This window comes from Rhyacophila brunnea, unplaced genomic scaffold, assembly GCF_057557595.1.
Source record: "Rhyacophila brunnea isolate RB1 unplaced genomic scaffold, BYU_Rbru_1.0 scaffold_144, whole genome shotgun sequence".
NCBI lineage: Eukaryota > Metazoa > Arthropoda > Insecta > Trichoptera > Rhyacophilidae > Rhyacophila > Rhyacophila brunnea.
In genome coordinates this window covers 800502-816840 of record NW_028232800.1, presented here as the reverse complement: position 1 = coordinate 816840, position 16339 = coordinate 800502, and the positions used below count along the sequence as shown (strand labels likewise).

Sequence of the window (16339 nt, the reverse complement as noted above, 5' to 3'; positions counted from 1 at the left end):
ACATATACAATCATACACACCACTATAACACACATATACAATCTATACACATATACACATATACACATATACACATATACACATATACACATATACACATATACACATATACACATATACACATATACACATATACACATATACACATATACACATATACACATATACACACCAACCCCCACGACTCTCACTCCCACAAAATTCTTTAATGATCCTGCGGCTGGTTCACCGACCGCAACCTTGTTACGACTTGTACCTTATCTAGTTATAACTATTCAGAACCGGGGCTCTTCATCTTCATAACCATCTGAGATAGTGACGGGCGGTGTGTACAAACTACAGGGACTCATTCACCATGACTTAATGAATCATCGTTACTAGGAATTCCTCGTTCATAGTTCATTTACAAAAACTAATCCCTCGCACTCCAAAATTCATCTGTCTCCACATCGAGTATTGTATTGCGCGTGCCGCCCAGGGCATCTAAGGGCATCACTGATCTGTTATCGCCTTCTCCTTCCTGTGCCATTCTGCACCTGTCCACAAAGATCTCACTAATTATAGCACTTAAGCTGAAAGTCATCCCATCAATTTCCAACGACCATGCACCACTCCTGCACCGTTCACGTAGTCGATCTCCACGCTGCTTGGTCCTGGTAAGTTTTCCCGCGTTGAGTCAAATTAAGCCGCACAATCCACTCCTGGTAGTGTAGTTCCGTCAATTTCACTTTAAGTTTCACCCTTGCGAGCGTACTATCCCCAGAGCCCGAAAACTACGATTTCTCCCTGCAAACACTCCCGTGTCCTGCTTGTCGGCATCGTTTACTGCTGGAACTACAGCGGTATCTAATCACTTTCGATCCTCCAGCCTTCGTCCTTGATCCCCAGACTCGTTCAAGTGCATCGCTTTCGCCTCCGTCAGTCCAGATGGGGTCTTGGTCATTTCATCTCTCGCCCATCTATACTATGCACTCTGCCCGTTCCGCCATCTTTAGCAAACGCTGCACCCTTGACCGGTGCCCTTCAATTGCATACATAAAACTACGGACTTTTTAACTGCAGCATCCACCATAGACACTCTTGGAGTCGGTATTACCGCGGCTGCTGGCACCAAACTTGCCCTCCAATCAACTACGCACTTGTTTACTGTGCTGCTTAACTTACGTCTCATAACTGCCTCCTCACCAAAGAGTGGGCAATTTTCGCGCCTGCTGCCGTCCTTGGACGTGGGAGCCATCTCTCAGGCTCCCTCTCCGGAATCAAACCCTCATTTCCCGTCACCCGTCATCGTCTTGGTAGTCCTTTACACTACCAACTAACTGATAGGGTTGCGTCTTATTCTTGCCTATTAGCCACAGCTTACCGTGGTTATCTACGCCATCAAGAGCAAATCATCGCAACATTACTGAGCCGTTCGCCATTCTATATTAAGCATGCATGGCTAAATCTTAGAGACTAGCATCTACGTCAGGCAGAATCAACCTGGTGTTCTGTCATTTCCACTGTGGCCTATCCCAATCCTGCAAATTCATAGCAATCCATTGCTCACAACACAATATCCTCTATCCACAGACTCACTCGCATCTCCATGTCGCCAAAATGCTGTGTGCATACACTCCCCGGGTTTCCCCATGCATCTACTTTTCTGTGCCGCCCGTCCTACTCAATTTATATCAATGTATACGGGTGTGACGCGAAATAGATGTATAAAAGTGTTCGTACATATAATACACATATACATACACATACACATATACATATACATATACATATACATATAATACACATATACATATACATATACATATACATATACATATACATATACATATACATATACATATACATATACATATACATATACATATACATATACATATACATATACATATACATATACATATACATATACATATACATATACATATACATATACATATACATATACATATACATATACATATACATATACATATACATATACATATACATATACATATACATATACATATACATATACATATACATATACACACATATACACAACCCCCACATTATACACACATATACACACATATACACAACCCCCACATTATACACACATATACACACATATACACACATATACACACATATACACAACCCCCACATTATACACACATATACACACATATACACACATATACACACATATACACACATATACACCAACCCCCACGACTCACCCCCACACAAAAAGGAACAGGCCTGCCTGAAACACTCGTAATATATACTCGCTTCGCACAGCAACCCTCCTTACATGCGTAGTCTTCGCACACACATATCCCACAAGTCCCCATTCTGGCTTAGAGGCTTTCAGCCATTACAGGCTGGATGTAGCTGCGCCCCCACCTTAACAGATGAAGGCTCGACCAGTGATCCAAACCAGAACTTCCTCTCGTACTACTCTGGCCTGCTCTAGGATACAATGCAGTAGGGTAAAACTAACCTGTCTCACGACGGTCTAAACCCAGCTCACGTTCCCTGTTGGTGGGTGAACAATCCAACACTAGGTGATTTCTGCTTCACCATGCTAGGAAGAGCCGACATCGAAGAATCAAAAAGCGGCGTCGATACGATCTCTCGGCCGCCACAAGCCAGTTATCCCTGTGGTAACTTTTCCGTCACTTCTGCACTTAATACTTGCAAAAGATCTCTAGGCCCCTGTTTCCAGTCATCAATACGTGCTCTCACACCTATGTCAAGCTCGCTTTTGCCCTTATACTCTACGAGTGGTTTCCATCCCCTCTAAGCGAACCTTTGGACGTCTGCGTTACTTTGTAGCAGTCGTGCCGCCCCAGCCAAACTCCCCATCAAGCAACCAACCGTCTAGTCACGGGGGTCAGTGGTCTCACACAGTAACCCACCTCGCTACGACACCCAGACTAGACAATCTGCTTCACTAGAGTCAAGCTCAACAGGGTCTTCTTTCCCCGCTGCATATCCCAAGCCCGTTCCCTTGGCTGTAGTTTCGCAAAGCAGTAGGTAGGGACAGTGGGAATCTCGTTGCTCCATTCATGCGCGTCACTAATTAGATGACGAGGCATTTGGCTACCTTAAGAGAGTCATAGTTACTCCCGCCGTTTACAAGTGCGTACCTAAAATTACTTCCTTAACGTCCCAAGCACTGGGCAGAATTCACTTTGCATCCACACAAAGCTATGTTTTTATTAAACAGTCAGATTCCCCTTGTAAGCCCAGTTCTAGCATGCTAGAGCCAATAATTATCCCTAGGTTTTTCATCCATTTTGCCGATTTCCCTTACCTACTTTATACTTATGAATCGGGCTTCTAACCCCTGAGCCCTGATGCGGTTCGGTACGGCTGGCCCCTGTCTTTTTCCCCGGGCAAGTCCATGTGCGTCTCCGTATGACTCTCAACACATCGTCGCGCGGTACAGCAAATTCTCACTCCGCGCCCCCTTGCCGTCATCCCTGTTTCGCAACCTCAGGCGCCATCACGCAAATTTCTATGCATCTCCCTTTCATTTAGGTCCGTATCACCTCCTTCTATCCAAAGGACGAACCCGTCTCAACATTCACTTCTATAAGATGCTACTACTTCCAAGATCTGCTCCTAATGTTGTTCCATCCGCAGTCGCCCGCGCACTTCCCCACAACAATAGTGCCAGCCTACTACTCATAGAGTCGAGGGCCTCACACGGCTGATAAGCGCCATCCATTTTATGCCGTCGCAAATTCGGTAGGTACGTTATAACACGTTTCTTAGCGGATGCCGACCTCCATGGCCACCGCCCTACTGTCTGGATTTGCCTACCGCTTTTATGGGTTCTATGTTCTGCCTTTGGCTGTTTATCCCTCTGTTAGGTTCATCCCTTCTTGCAAATCAAGCTTACCTCAATTTGCCCACTGATCAATCCCTAGGCTCCAGTGCTAGTATACACCTATTACACTGCGACAGATTCGGAGTTTATTGAATTCTTCCACATCCTCTCTACACCATCTCCCTAGTCCTTCATCGCTGTCCTGAGAGACATTTCGGCTGGAACCAGCTACCAGGTAGTTCGATTGGTCTTTCGCCCCTTTCAGTAGCTCATGTCATCGAGTTGAACATCAGAATGACTTAGATCCTCCATCAGAATTTTTCCTGACTTCAATCAAACCGCTGAAAGTTCACTACCTTTCGGGTCTTACCCTCCCAACTATCAAATCGCTTCCGGTCCTGCACTTCAAATGCTTCTCCTCGCTGGGAATGTAATCTCCTTGGTCCGTGTTTCAATACGGGTCTGAGCTCCTCAGCTTACTTCCTTGTACTTTCACTATTTCACTCCCGTACTGGGACTTTTTCACCTTTCGCTCGCGCTACTTCTCCACTATCGGTCACCGACTATATTTAGATTTAGATGCTATTACCACCTCTTCACACTGCACTACCAAGCAGCACTACTCCTCCTATCTGTGCGCCCCAAGGACTATCACCCCCTCTGGTCGGTCTTTCCATACCCGTCTCATATCACACAATAATTACAACTGGACAGCATTGCCCTTTACAATTGGATCTTCTCCATGTTCAATCGCCTCTACTACTGGAATCTCTGTTGATTTCTTCTCCTATCCTTAATGATATGCTTAAGTTCAGGATGTTGTCCTGCACTCACGTGCACTATTAGAATCTTACTATCGTATACTCCACGTTCGTCATCGCTATCGGTACCTATCGATCCCGTACAAGGAATTGATTTATTATACTTATGTATCATTCATGGGAGGCTAACCCCCCATGCCTCTATTTTTTACACCCATAGGCGTTAAATTATATATACATTATATATACATTATATATACATTATATATACATTATATATACATTATATATACATTATATACACACACCATTAACACACCATTAACACATTATATACCACCATATTTCAAAACACATTTATTCTACTCCATCCTATAATCCTATTCTCATAATCATATTTCTCCACATATACTCCCTTCTTACCATCGATGATATTTACTACCTTAATTCATCATCTTTTAATCTTCTCCAACAAGTTTTTATCTTCATCATTACTAATTCAAGAACATCCATTTATAGATCTATACTATCCAATATTTCCTTAATACCTTTCCTCCCTCCTCATCAAATAAACCCCTAAGTATTTCTATTTGTTTCTCATTGTCCCCAACTCTTTCTTTTCCCACTATATGTTACACTATTTGTCATCTTATCTTCAATATTCTTCCAAATTGCTTTTTTAATAATTGAATTTCGACTGATGTCCCGCTACTAAAAATTGTATGAACGAGATATCCATCACATTTCATATCACTCCCAAATCATCAGAGGGATATTTTATCCATATAAGAAATTCTGTATAGGTACAGTCATAAGACTCCAATTTATTCCTCCATTATTCGAATAATATATAATCCAAAAATCATTTACCACATTGTAATATTTTATTCAACTCCATATTAACTCTCCATCAATGAGTACTATTATAAACTCCCTATCTTTCAATTTTGACACACACTTCCTTTCCCTTAAGTTGGCTTAACAACTCTCTACTATCTCTACCCATCAATTCAAAATCTCTGTATGAAATTATTAATTTCTTCAAACTAGAGAGTTTCAAAATCGATCTAATTATTATACTCCAATCTGAATTATTAAATCCTACTCGTTTTATATCCAAATGTACCAATGATCTAAGTCCAATTACAAACTCCTGAATCTTTTCTGTTCTTCTCCTATCTAAAACAGTTGATTCGTTCATATCTCTTCCCAACTGATTATCCGATAGATTTAAGTCCTCAATCAACTTGTTATTTTCAATAATTTCGGTTATTACTTCCAAATCATCCAATTTTAGCTTATTTCCCCCTAGATCTATATTCTTTAGACTTTTTATTCCATCTAAAATAGCTCTAATACTCTTTGAATCTAATTCACACCATCCAAGATTCAGAACTTTCAAATCTGGCATATTCTTCAATAATTTATTAATTTCTTGAATATCTCCACCATTAAATCCACACCTTGAGATTTCAAATGACTCTATTTTGAAATTACCTGCAATAACCTCACTATCATCGTGGTTAAAACTACAATCTCCGATGTTCACATCAACTACGTTTTCATACTTATGAATCATATTAAAGAACTCTGTAATTGTCTCCAATTTCATTTTATTTTTCTCCAAATTTATACCTTTCAAGTTGGGAAACCATTTTTGTATATCTCCAACTTCTTTAACAGATTTATAGGATAACTTATTGTCTCTCAGCCCTAAAAATTCTATTTTTTCCCAAGGCACGAGAGTACTGTGATCTCCTCCATCATCGTTGGCCTCTTCTGACGTCTGTTGATATATCTCAAATATGGATAGCACATCATTTTGATTTAGGCCATTTTCACCCAAATAGAGTGTCTTCAATTCCGGCATCTTTAATAATAATTCCGAAAAGACCAATGCTGCTCCATCTTCATTCAACTTATTTGAAGAATAATCTAAGCTTTCAATATTTAGTTTAGTTATTGATTTTGCAAATGTTTTGGTTCCTTCCAATTCAAGTCCATTCTCACTAATATTTAGTTTTTTCAGTGGTTCTATTTCCTCTATGGCTTTGAACAGTTGTGGCAGATAAGATGAATTATTAAACCTATTTCCAATCCTATTGCTACTAATATCAAATGATTCAAGATTTTGACAGTTTTTTAATTCCTGAGTGAATGGCAAGATCCATTTAGTATTATGAATATAAAACTTCAGCTTAATATGCCTCAATGCTTGAATGTTCTTCAACGATTCTACAACAAGATTCAGATCTTTATCATTTACATCTATATCCAATTCCAAATCTTTTAAATTCGTAGCTTTCTCAAACAACTCTACTATAAATGATACTTCTTTATCCTCTGTAATTGAAATCTTCAATACTTCCAATGTATTATATGGTATATATTCTAATATTTCCTCAAATATATTTCTATAATTATATAACTCTGTTATAACAATCAACTTAAGCTCGGATATCTCTTTCTTCCAATACTCTTTCAAACTACTGGATTTTAATTGGTATGCCTCCATAAACACATCAAATTCATTATATCCTATATATAATGAATTGAGCACAAATGGTGAGAACATTCTTTGTGTGGCTGGGTCTGTTAACTCTACTGTTTCCAATATTTGTTCTGTAATTTTCTTTGAGTATTCTCCAAATTCTTCATTATCCTTCTGTTCAAACAAATAAGTGAGTACTTCTATTTTGTCTTCATTGCTGTTGATCATTCTATTATACATATTTGTGAAAAAATCATTGGATGTGGCAAAGTTGAATTTCTTTTCACAGAGCATTAAGTACTTCATAGTCAATGAAATAGGAAATGGTCGTGTATTACCTTCATACCCACTAAAAGTAAGTGTATTAACAAATTGTGATAATTCATTTTCTTGAATTGTATCTGAGATAAAGTTCATTGAAGAGTGGTCCATAATATCATCAATTTCTAATTCCATTTTTATTTCACTTGAACTGGCTCCATTTACAAAAGTAAACATTATATTCCCACTAAAATCTGTTGTATTATTCCTTATAAACTCTCCGATTGACTTAAATTCACATTCAACTTTACAATTGGGATGTTTTAACTTATCAATCAATATCTCAAATTTCTCTTCTATATTCTCTTGGCTAATATCCTTCAAAAATTCTTCTGTATTTATTGAAGGTATTGCAATTATTATGGCTACATTCATCAAATTTATCATTCCTGATTTTACTTCGTTTCTCACTTTTTTTTTCATATATACAATCTTATTTATTGGATATTTACTTTCGTTAGTAAATGTAAAATCTTCCAAATCTTGTACTACTCGAGACCATTCTTTTCTGATCTCATTTGTGATTGTAAATTGTTGAAAATTAACTTTTTTGTAGAATTTCTTCAATGGTGAATCTTCACTTAATTCTAAATGTTCTAGTGAATAACACTTTCCTTCTATATCCCAGAACAAGCAGTTACAAAGATGAAGAAGTACTATTTCAGCACAATCTGAGAATGCTTTATTTTCATCAAAAGTATTCTCACTTCTTATATATATTGGAATTGAAGCATTCGAAACGGGTGTATTCACCCCAGAATATGGAAATGATGAATTAACACTCTTATAAAACTCACTAAATGTTCTTGTGAAATTATTACACATATTATACACATCTATTCTATATGATTTTTTTTTAATTTTCTCTATTATTGTGCTGAGATATAATTCTAGATCTTTTTCGGAATCCAATACTTTGATCATAAATCCATGAATCAAGAGAAGTTTAAGATCTTTGTCTTTGAATATCTTCGATTCCTTTATGGAATTGGTTTTGATTCGATTAACTGTAGATTTAATGTTCTGTTTTTTAGATAACTTGGCTGTATCTGTTTTATCTTCTGTCAAGATTTTGACAAATATATCTGCTATTATTTCTATACCCTCATGTTTAATTTTCTCATCAGTTTTAAAGAAATAATGATTTGCAAAATTACTTCTTATTCTTAGAAGTGGAGATAATATCCCATCTACTGAAGGAAACAAATCTATTATAAGACTTGTAAAAGCATCATCACTTATATCTTTTCCAAAATTTCTTTTACCATTATTCTCATATGTAATTCTTATTTCTGGATTATACCTTCGTAAGTTGGGAAGACAATTCATCAGATAAATATATCCAAATATTGGATTCACTATTGTTTTTTCAACATTTTTATATTCTGTTGTCTCAAATAATTCAGCTATCTGATCCATCGATATGTCTGCAAATACATGATGTAGAAACAATAAGTTGTATAATAGTTGATAATTATATTTCATGGGTATGATATTAATTTTCCATATATATACTTATCTACTCCTTTATTTGTGGTAATTAACTAAAAGAAGGGTCATAGATTCTAATTTATCATTTTATATTACATAGATTAAAATATTCAAAGATATTTATAAATTAGGAAGTGAATTGATGAATTTCTGAAATATGATACATTAATACTTTGTGATTTGACACATTATTTACATCTTGGAATACATCTTTATCCTATTAATAAATCCAATTCTCCATCCTTACTCTAATTATCACATAGAATAATTTATTCAATTAAATTATACTGCATCTTTCCATACTCAATCACCATAAGTATTCAATAATATGTTCATATCAATACCATATTTTAGTAAATTCTATCAATTAATTCTTTTGGGAAATATATATAATTTCAACACTTTATTGGGGTTAAAATGCTAACAGTTCCACTATTCTTAACTGCATTAGTATTTTGTGAAGAACCATCGATACCTCCTGTAGAATGTAGCATAGATCAATCTCCTTTATATCATAAGAATACGAGTGGTCCAGCACATAAAGAAAATGAAGTGAGTGGGATCAATAATAAGTATCAATCCAATGGAATGAATAATAGAACTCAACAATCAGCACTAATCATCAAAACATCCGACTCATCTCAGGACTATGATAATCCTGGTCTATTGTTTCTAGGTCTTGTTTTCTTTTGCCCATTTATTATACCAGCCATTATTGTGTATATGGTCGTCCCAAAACCTCAAGGAATTAATATGCTACGTAAGTTAGTTAATATTGGCATTATATCCACAATATGTATAGCATGCTTTGCTTTAGTTGGACTTTTTCCACTTGTACTATTAGTAATATTTATTCAAGCTGTTCTTAGTATCCTTGAGTTAGTTAAGGCATTAGTAACTCCTACATCAACAGTTGAAAATGGTACTATAAAACACATAAGTAGTGATGGAACAACTGTTATATACGTTTGACATTTTAATAAAGTTTTCATCTCCAAATATCATGGATTTATTTTTTGTAATTGACAGATACTCAATAAAGCAATTGCTTTTGAAAATAGTAGGGGATATAGTTATATTTCAATTATATATTCAATAGTTGACCACTGACTTCTTATCTAAATTTATAAGTCCTATCTCACTCCATGAAGTCTGAGTCATCTATATCATATTTATAATTTGTGTAGCAAAAATAATGGGAACTCATATCCCATTATTATTCTTATCCACTGTGGTATATGTGCACTTATCCTACTATGGTCTTAATTTTAACTACGGTCATATCTTCAGTAAAATACCCGATCCCTTCAGAACTCGGTAGTCAAGCCTGTGTGAGCCATTGTAAGTACTTAGTTGAGAGATCACTCGGGAACACATGGTACTGTAGTTTTTGTTCTTTACAATAAAAAAAGGTAAGTAGTTCATCACACTTTCCCAACATACTTTAGAAGGATCTTATGTTAGTTTACTCCAATCCTTGACATAAAATTCATAACCATGAAATTTATATCACAAGTCTGCAAGGTATGAATGGGACATGTAATAGATCGTCATAATAATATATTTGTAATCTGTTTTCACTATATTGATTCATGACTTCCACCATATGCTGTTAATTGAAAAATTAATTTGCTGTATAAAATATTTATAATGGATTCAAAATATCTTTTCTAAAATGGTTTGTTAATTCATTGATTTTCCATTTAAAGATATTGGATGTTCAGATACTTAAATAATTAAGAGAAACAGTACTCAATATTTTAGTATTTTTCATTGGTGTTGATTTTTGTTTGGAAATAATAACTATTACCCAATATGAATCGCTGGAAAAAATGAGCTGGAGGAACTTCGGAAATCAGCGGAAGGAATTGGGAAATTTCTGAAGGAAACTAGGAAACTAAACAAGCTGCACTGATCGATTTGCCAAAGAATTTAACACTTGAAAATTCATAAATTTAATAAATAGACTTCTATTTTTTTGATTCGTGATAGACACTATCACAACATGCTATATGAGTTAAATTAATTCTTTTATCGATTCTAATTACCTGAAAAATACTTTTTTATCAATATGTCTTGTAATTCCAGTAATTTCGTTTTAAAATTATTATGAAATCTCCCTTAATTTAATTACAATCCCTTACTGTAGTGTTGTATTCACTATGGTATATAAGTAGAATAAAAATCATAATATTATTTAGTATCTTTTCACAAAGAAGCAACAATCATCTAATTAAACACTGTCTCATGGTATGTCTGTTCATAATAGATTAGTTGTTAAGCATCTTAAAAAATTTAAAGTACGAAAATATTATCAATTTATTACAGGTAATTCATACAGTAGAATACTTGACTATGGTTATGGAGTTTGTTGAGTATGATTTACTGACGTACTTAAGCTCATTTGATGATCAAACATATTGCCTGATAAATCAGTTAATTAGTGGTGTTCATCATCTTCATATTAACAAAATTGTTCATAGAGATTTAAAACCTGGAAATATTCTTGTTACAAAAGATGGGGTATTGAAAATTGCAGATTTTGGATTGGCTCGAGTTATAATAAACTAGTTTACATATTTATTGTAAATAGCATATTGTATGATCAAAATCCTAAAAACGCTGGATACATATTGTACAATGGTACTGACTCTAATGTTGCATCAGTAATGTATAAAATTTGTTTTATTTTGAAATAGAACTATTACTTGATATCATTCAAACATTAACTACACTCAAAATTATTGCTATAATAATGTAAAATACATCTAAAGCCAACTAATTTTATACATAGATTATACTTATTTCTATTGTAATTAAAAAATGGTTGGAATGTAAAATTTACTTTTTTATCAACTAACTTAGTTTATAATTTATATAATTAGTGAAAATTATTTTTGTTTTGAGAAAATTGTCGCTAAAATCAATCTCCATGACCTTAAGTGCTACACAAAGTCCAAAATGGATATTATCAAATGGCAAATATCATATTGTTTATCTGGATAGTTGTCCATTTACACCAGGTACGACTATAATAGAGACAAAGAAAGATAAATGTGCAAGCATATTTCAATTGCCAATAGAAGACTATAACAAAATGTTCTTGGTGGCTAAAAAATGGGCAAAGCTACTATCTGAAAGGTTGCAAGTTGAAAGGTGTGCTATGATTACAGTACCAACAGACAACCATGCACAAATAAAATTGATGCCACTACATGGCTTGGGTACTGACTGGAAGCCAATTCTGGCTGAACATCTTGAATTTCACGAACAATACCCTGGGTATTGTACATCAAAAAATGGACCGAGGGCAACTGATAACAATCTTAAATTGATACAGGATCGAGTAAGAACTAAACTACAAACACAGGAGCAGAGTTTTGACTTCCATGGGGACCATAACGACAATAATTTATTTGCCAAAATAGTGACAGGGCAAATTGAACAGTGGCGAGTATGGGAAGATAACGAGCATGTTGCCTTTTTGACACCATTTCCAAATGTACCAGGGTTCACTGTGCTCGTGCCCAGAAAACATTTATCGAGCGATATATTTAGTTTGAAGCAAGGAGAGTACTTGAAAATTCTAAGAGCTAGCCACACGATCAATACCTTGCTCAAACAAGCTATGAATGCTGATGATTGTGCAATGGTTTTCGAAGGTTATGAGGTTGATTATGCACATACCAAGATCATTCCAGTAATAATGTCAAATGTTACTCCAAGAAATATAGATGCAACTGATTATTGTACAGAATATAAGGGTTATGTTACTTCTATGAATGGACCAAGAGCGAGTGATCAGGATTTGGACAAATTGTATAGCATTATAAAAGGTTAATTTGCCGTAATAAAAATACAAAATTTTGTATGCTTATTTTTTAAATATTTGTTTTAATACAGTATATGGTAAGATGTATAGCCATTATTAAATACAAGTGATACTTTAATGTCATTTACTTCATATTTGTCTTATTATAATTAATAGTTCTAGTATTATTGCCAATATATTATAAAGAATACTACAGTATGTGTGGATACTAATAATGATGAAGTTATCGATCCATTGATGACATTCACAAATATTAAGTTACCAGATGATATGATGATTTCTCAATCAATCAAAATCTACTCACTAGTTTGACATTTAACACTAGTCTGCAGGATATCCTTATTGGATACAGGCAGATTATTAACGAATTATAAATTGCTCACAATAAATAATTAAATTTTAGTTGAATACAACATAAGGTCAAAACAAGGCATTTCTAAATAGAATTTGTTCCAAGCTTTTTAGTCCACATGGGGTTAAAAATATTCTGCTGGATATATAAGAAAGTTGGACTGAAAAAATCTTGTTCTGGAAATCAATTAATTAATTAAATATATTAATTTTATACAACATGGATTATAACTACTAGATACAGTATAAAATGGCTCAAGCAATAATCCCTTGATTAAGAAGCCTTAAATATTAATAAGACAAATGGTTAACTACTACTACAATACTCAAAAATATCTTCATTACAATCTAAATCTCCATTGGATTAGGAATTTACTTATGTTCATCCATCATCACTATCACTATCATCGTCATCATTATTGTTATTATCACTATCATCATCATACGATAGTGTAATATCGACACATACTCCTTCTTTGTCTTTATTGTCCTTAAGCTGTTTCAATACCTCTTTAGTATACCTGTCCATTGATTCAAAATCATCATAAGAAACTTTAAATTTCTTCAAATTAGGCACTTTTAAAATCGATCTAATAATTATACTCCAATCTGAACTATTAAACTCGGTATGTCCCATATCTAAATCCACTAAGCATTCTAATAATTCAAGTGCTGTTGCAAAGTTTTGAACCACTTCTGATCTCATTTCAGGTACCATGGTTGCTCCATTTTCATTTCCCAGTTCATTATTCGATAGATCTAATGTTTCAATTGACTTGTTATTTCCAATAATCTCTGTTACTGTTGGTAAATCATTCAATTTTAAACTGTTTCTTTTCAAGTTTATACTATTCAATTTCTTTAGACTTTTAATTCCATCCAAAATGTCCATAAGACTTTCTGAGTTTAATGTACAAAAAGTAAACTTCAGAATTTTCAATTCTGGCATATTTTTCAATGCTTTACCGATTAGCTGAGTATTTTCATCATGAAAGTAAATGTATGAGATATCAAGTGACTTTATTCTAAATTGTTCATCAATAAGTTTTCCATCCCCTATTTGGTTAAAACTCCACCCTCTGATTTTCACATCAACTATACTTTCACTATTATGGATCATATTAAAGAACTCTACAATATCCATAGAATAACATGTATTATTATTTAACTCCAAGCTTATTAACTTAGGAGGCCATTTTAACTTATCTTCAATCACTCTTATAGATTCATAAGATAACTTATTACATCCTAAACTTAAATGTTCCATATTTTTGTATGCTTTACTAGTTTCAGATGAGGAAGCCATATAATCTTTGGAATCAACATGACCCGTATGCTCTGATCCGCCAACTTGCTGTCTTTCCTTAAATATGGACAATATATGATCTTTGTCTAACCGATTATTCTCCAAGCGAAGTGTCTTTAACTTTGGCATCTTTGATAATAGTTCTGAAAAAAATGATGTTGCTTTTTTCTTATAAAGCTTATTTGAGGAATAGTCTAAACTCTCTATATTTAGTCCTGTTATTGAATCCACAAACATTCTAGTTCCTTCTAATCCAAGTTCATTCCCACTAATGTTTAGTTTTGTCAGTGATTTCATTTTCCCTATAGCTTCGAATAATTGTGAATAATAAGATAAAGTATCATGCTTATATCCAATATTATTGTTACTAATATCAAGTGATTCAAGATTATATCCAATATTATTGTTACTAATATCAAGTGATTCAAGATTTTGACAATTATTCAATGCTTGAGAGAGTGGTAAGATCCAACAACTTGTAGTAGGGAAATCAACCCATAATTTAAAATGTTTCAAAGTTGGAATATTTTTCAACGATTCTACAACAAGATTCAGATGTTTATGATTTATATGCAATTCCAAATCTTTTAAATTCGTAGCTTTCTCAAACAACTCTATTATAAATGATACTTCTTTATTATTAATAATTGAAATCTTCAATACTTCCAAATTATCATATGGCATATATTCTAATATTTCCTCAAATATGTTTCTATACTTATATGACTCTGTTATTAAGTCAATTAACTCAAGTTTAGACATCTCTTCTTTCCAATACTCTTTCAAGCTATTGCATTTTAATTGGCATGCTTCCATAAACACATCAAATGTATTATACCCTATATATAATGAATTGAGCACAAATGGTGAGAACATTCTTTGTGTGGCTGGGTCTGTTAACTCTACTGTTTCCAATATTTGTTCTGTAATTTTCTTTGAGTATTCTCCAAATTCTTCATTATCCTTCTGTTCAAACAAATAAGTGAGTACTTCTATTTTGTCTTCATTGTTGTTGATTATTCTATTATACACATTTGTGAAAAAATCATTGGGCATGGCAAAGTTGAATTTCTTTCCACAGAGCATCAAGTACTTCATGGTCAGTGAAATAGGAAATGGTCGTGTATTACCCTTATATCCACTGAAAGTAAGTGTGTTAACAAAATGTGATAATTTATCCTCTTTATTATCTGAGATAAAGTGCATTGCAGAATGTCCACTAGTAATTTCTAGTTTCATTTGTGTTTTACTTGAACTGGCTCTATTTCCAAAAGTAAACATTATATTACCACTAAAATCTGTTCTATTTTCATTTGTAAACTCTCCGATTGATTTAAATTCACATTCAACTTTACAATTAGATTGTTTTAACTTATCAATCAAATATGTAAATTTCTCTTTTACATTCTTTTGACCAATATCCTTCCAAAACTCTTTTATATTTATTGAAGGTATTGCAATTGTCATCAGTACATTCATCATATTTATCAATCCTGTATCTATTTCATTTCTCGCTTCTTTTACATATACAATCTTATTTATTGAATATTCACCTTCGTTAGTAAATTTAAAATCTTCCAAATCTTGTACTACTCGAGACCATTCTTTTCTGATCTCATTTGTGATTGTGAATTGTTGAAAATTAACTTTTTTGTAGAATTTCATCAATGGTGAATCTTCACTTAATTCTAAATGTTCTAGTAAATAACATTTTCTTTCTATGTCCCAGAACAAGCAGTTACAAACATGAAGAAGTGCCATTTCAACACAATCCGAGAATGTTTTAGTTTCATCAAATGTATTTTTACTTCTTATGTATATTGGAACTGAAGCATTCGAAACTGGTCTATTTACTCTGGAATATGGAAATGATGAATTAATACTCTTATAAAATTCACTAAATGTTCCTGTGAAATCATCACATATGTTATACTCATCTATTGTATATGATTTTTTTTTAATT

General features: G+C 33.8%; 3 pseudogenes; 1 reads left to right on the top strand and 2 right to left on the bottom strand.

Moving 5' to 3' along the window:
- Positions 1-206: 206 nt before the first annotated feature.
- LOC147075505 (small subunit ribosomal RNA) lies at positions 207-1488 on the bottom strand (annotated as a pseudogene).
- A 738-nt stretch (positions 1489-2226) lies between these two features.
- LOC147075504 (large subunit ribosomal RNA) lies at positions 2227-4665 on the bottom strand (annotated as a pseudogene).
- Positions 4666-10157: 5492 nt separating this feature from the next.
- Positions 10158-10277, top strand: LOC147075503 (5S ribosomal RNA; annotated as a pseudogene).
- The last annotated feature ends 6062 nt before the right edge of the window (positions 10278-16339 follow it).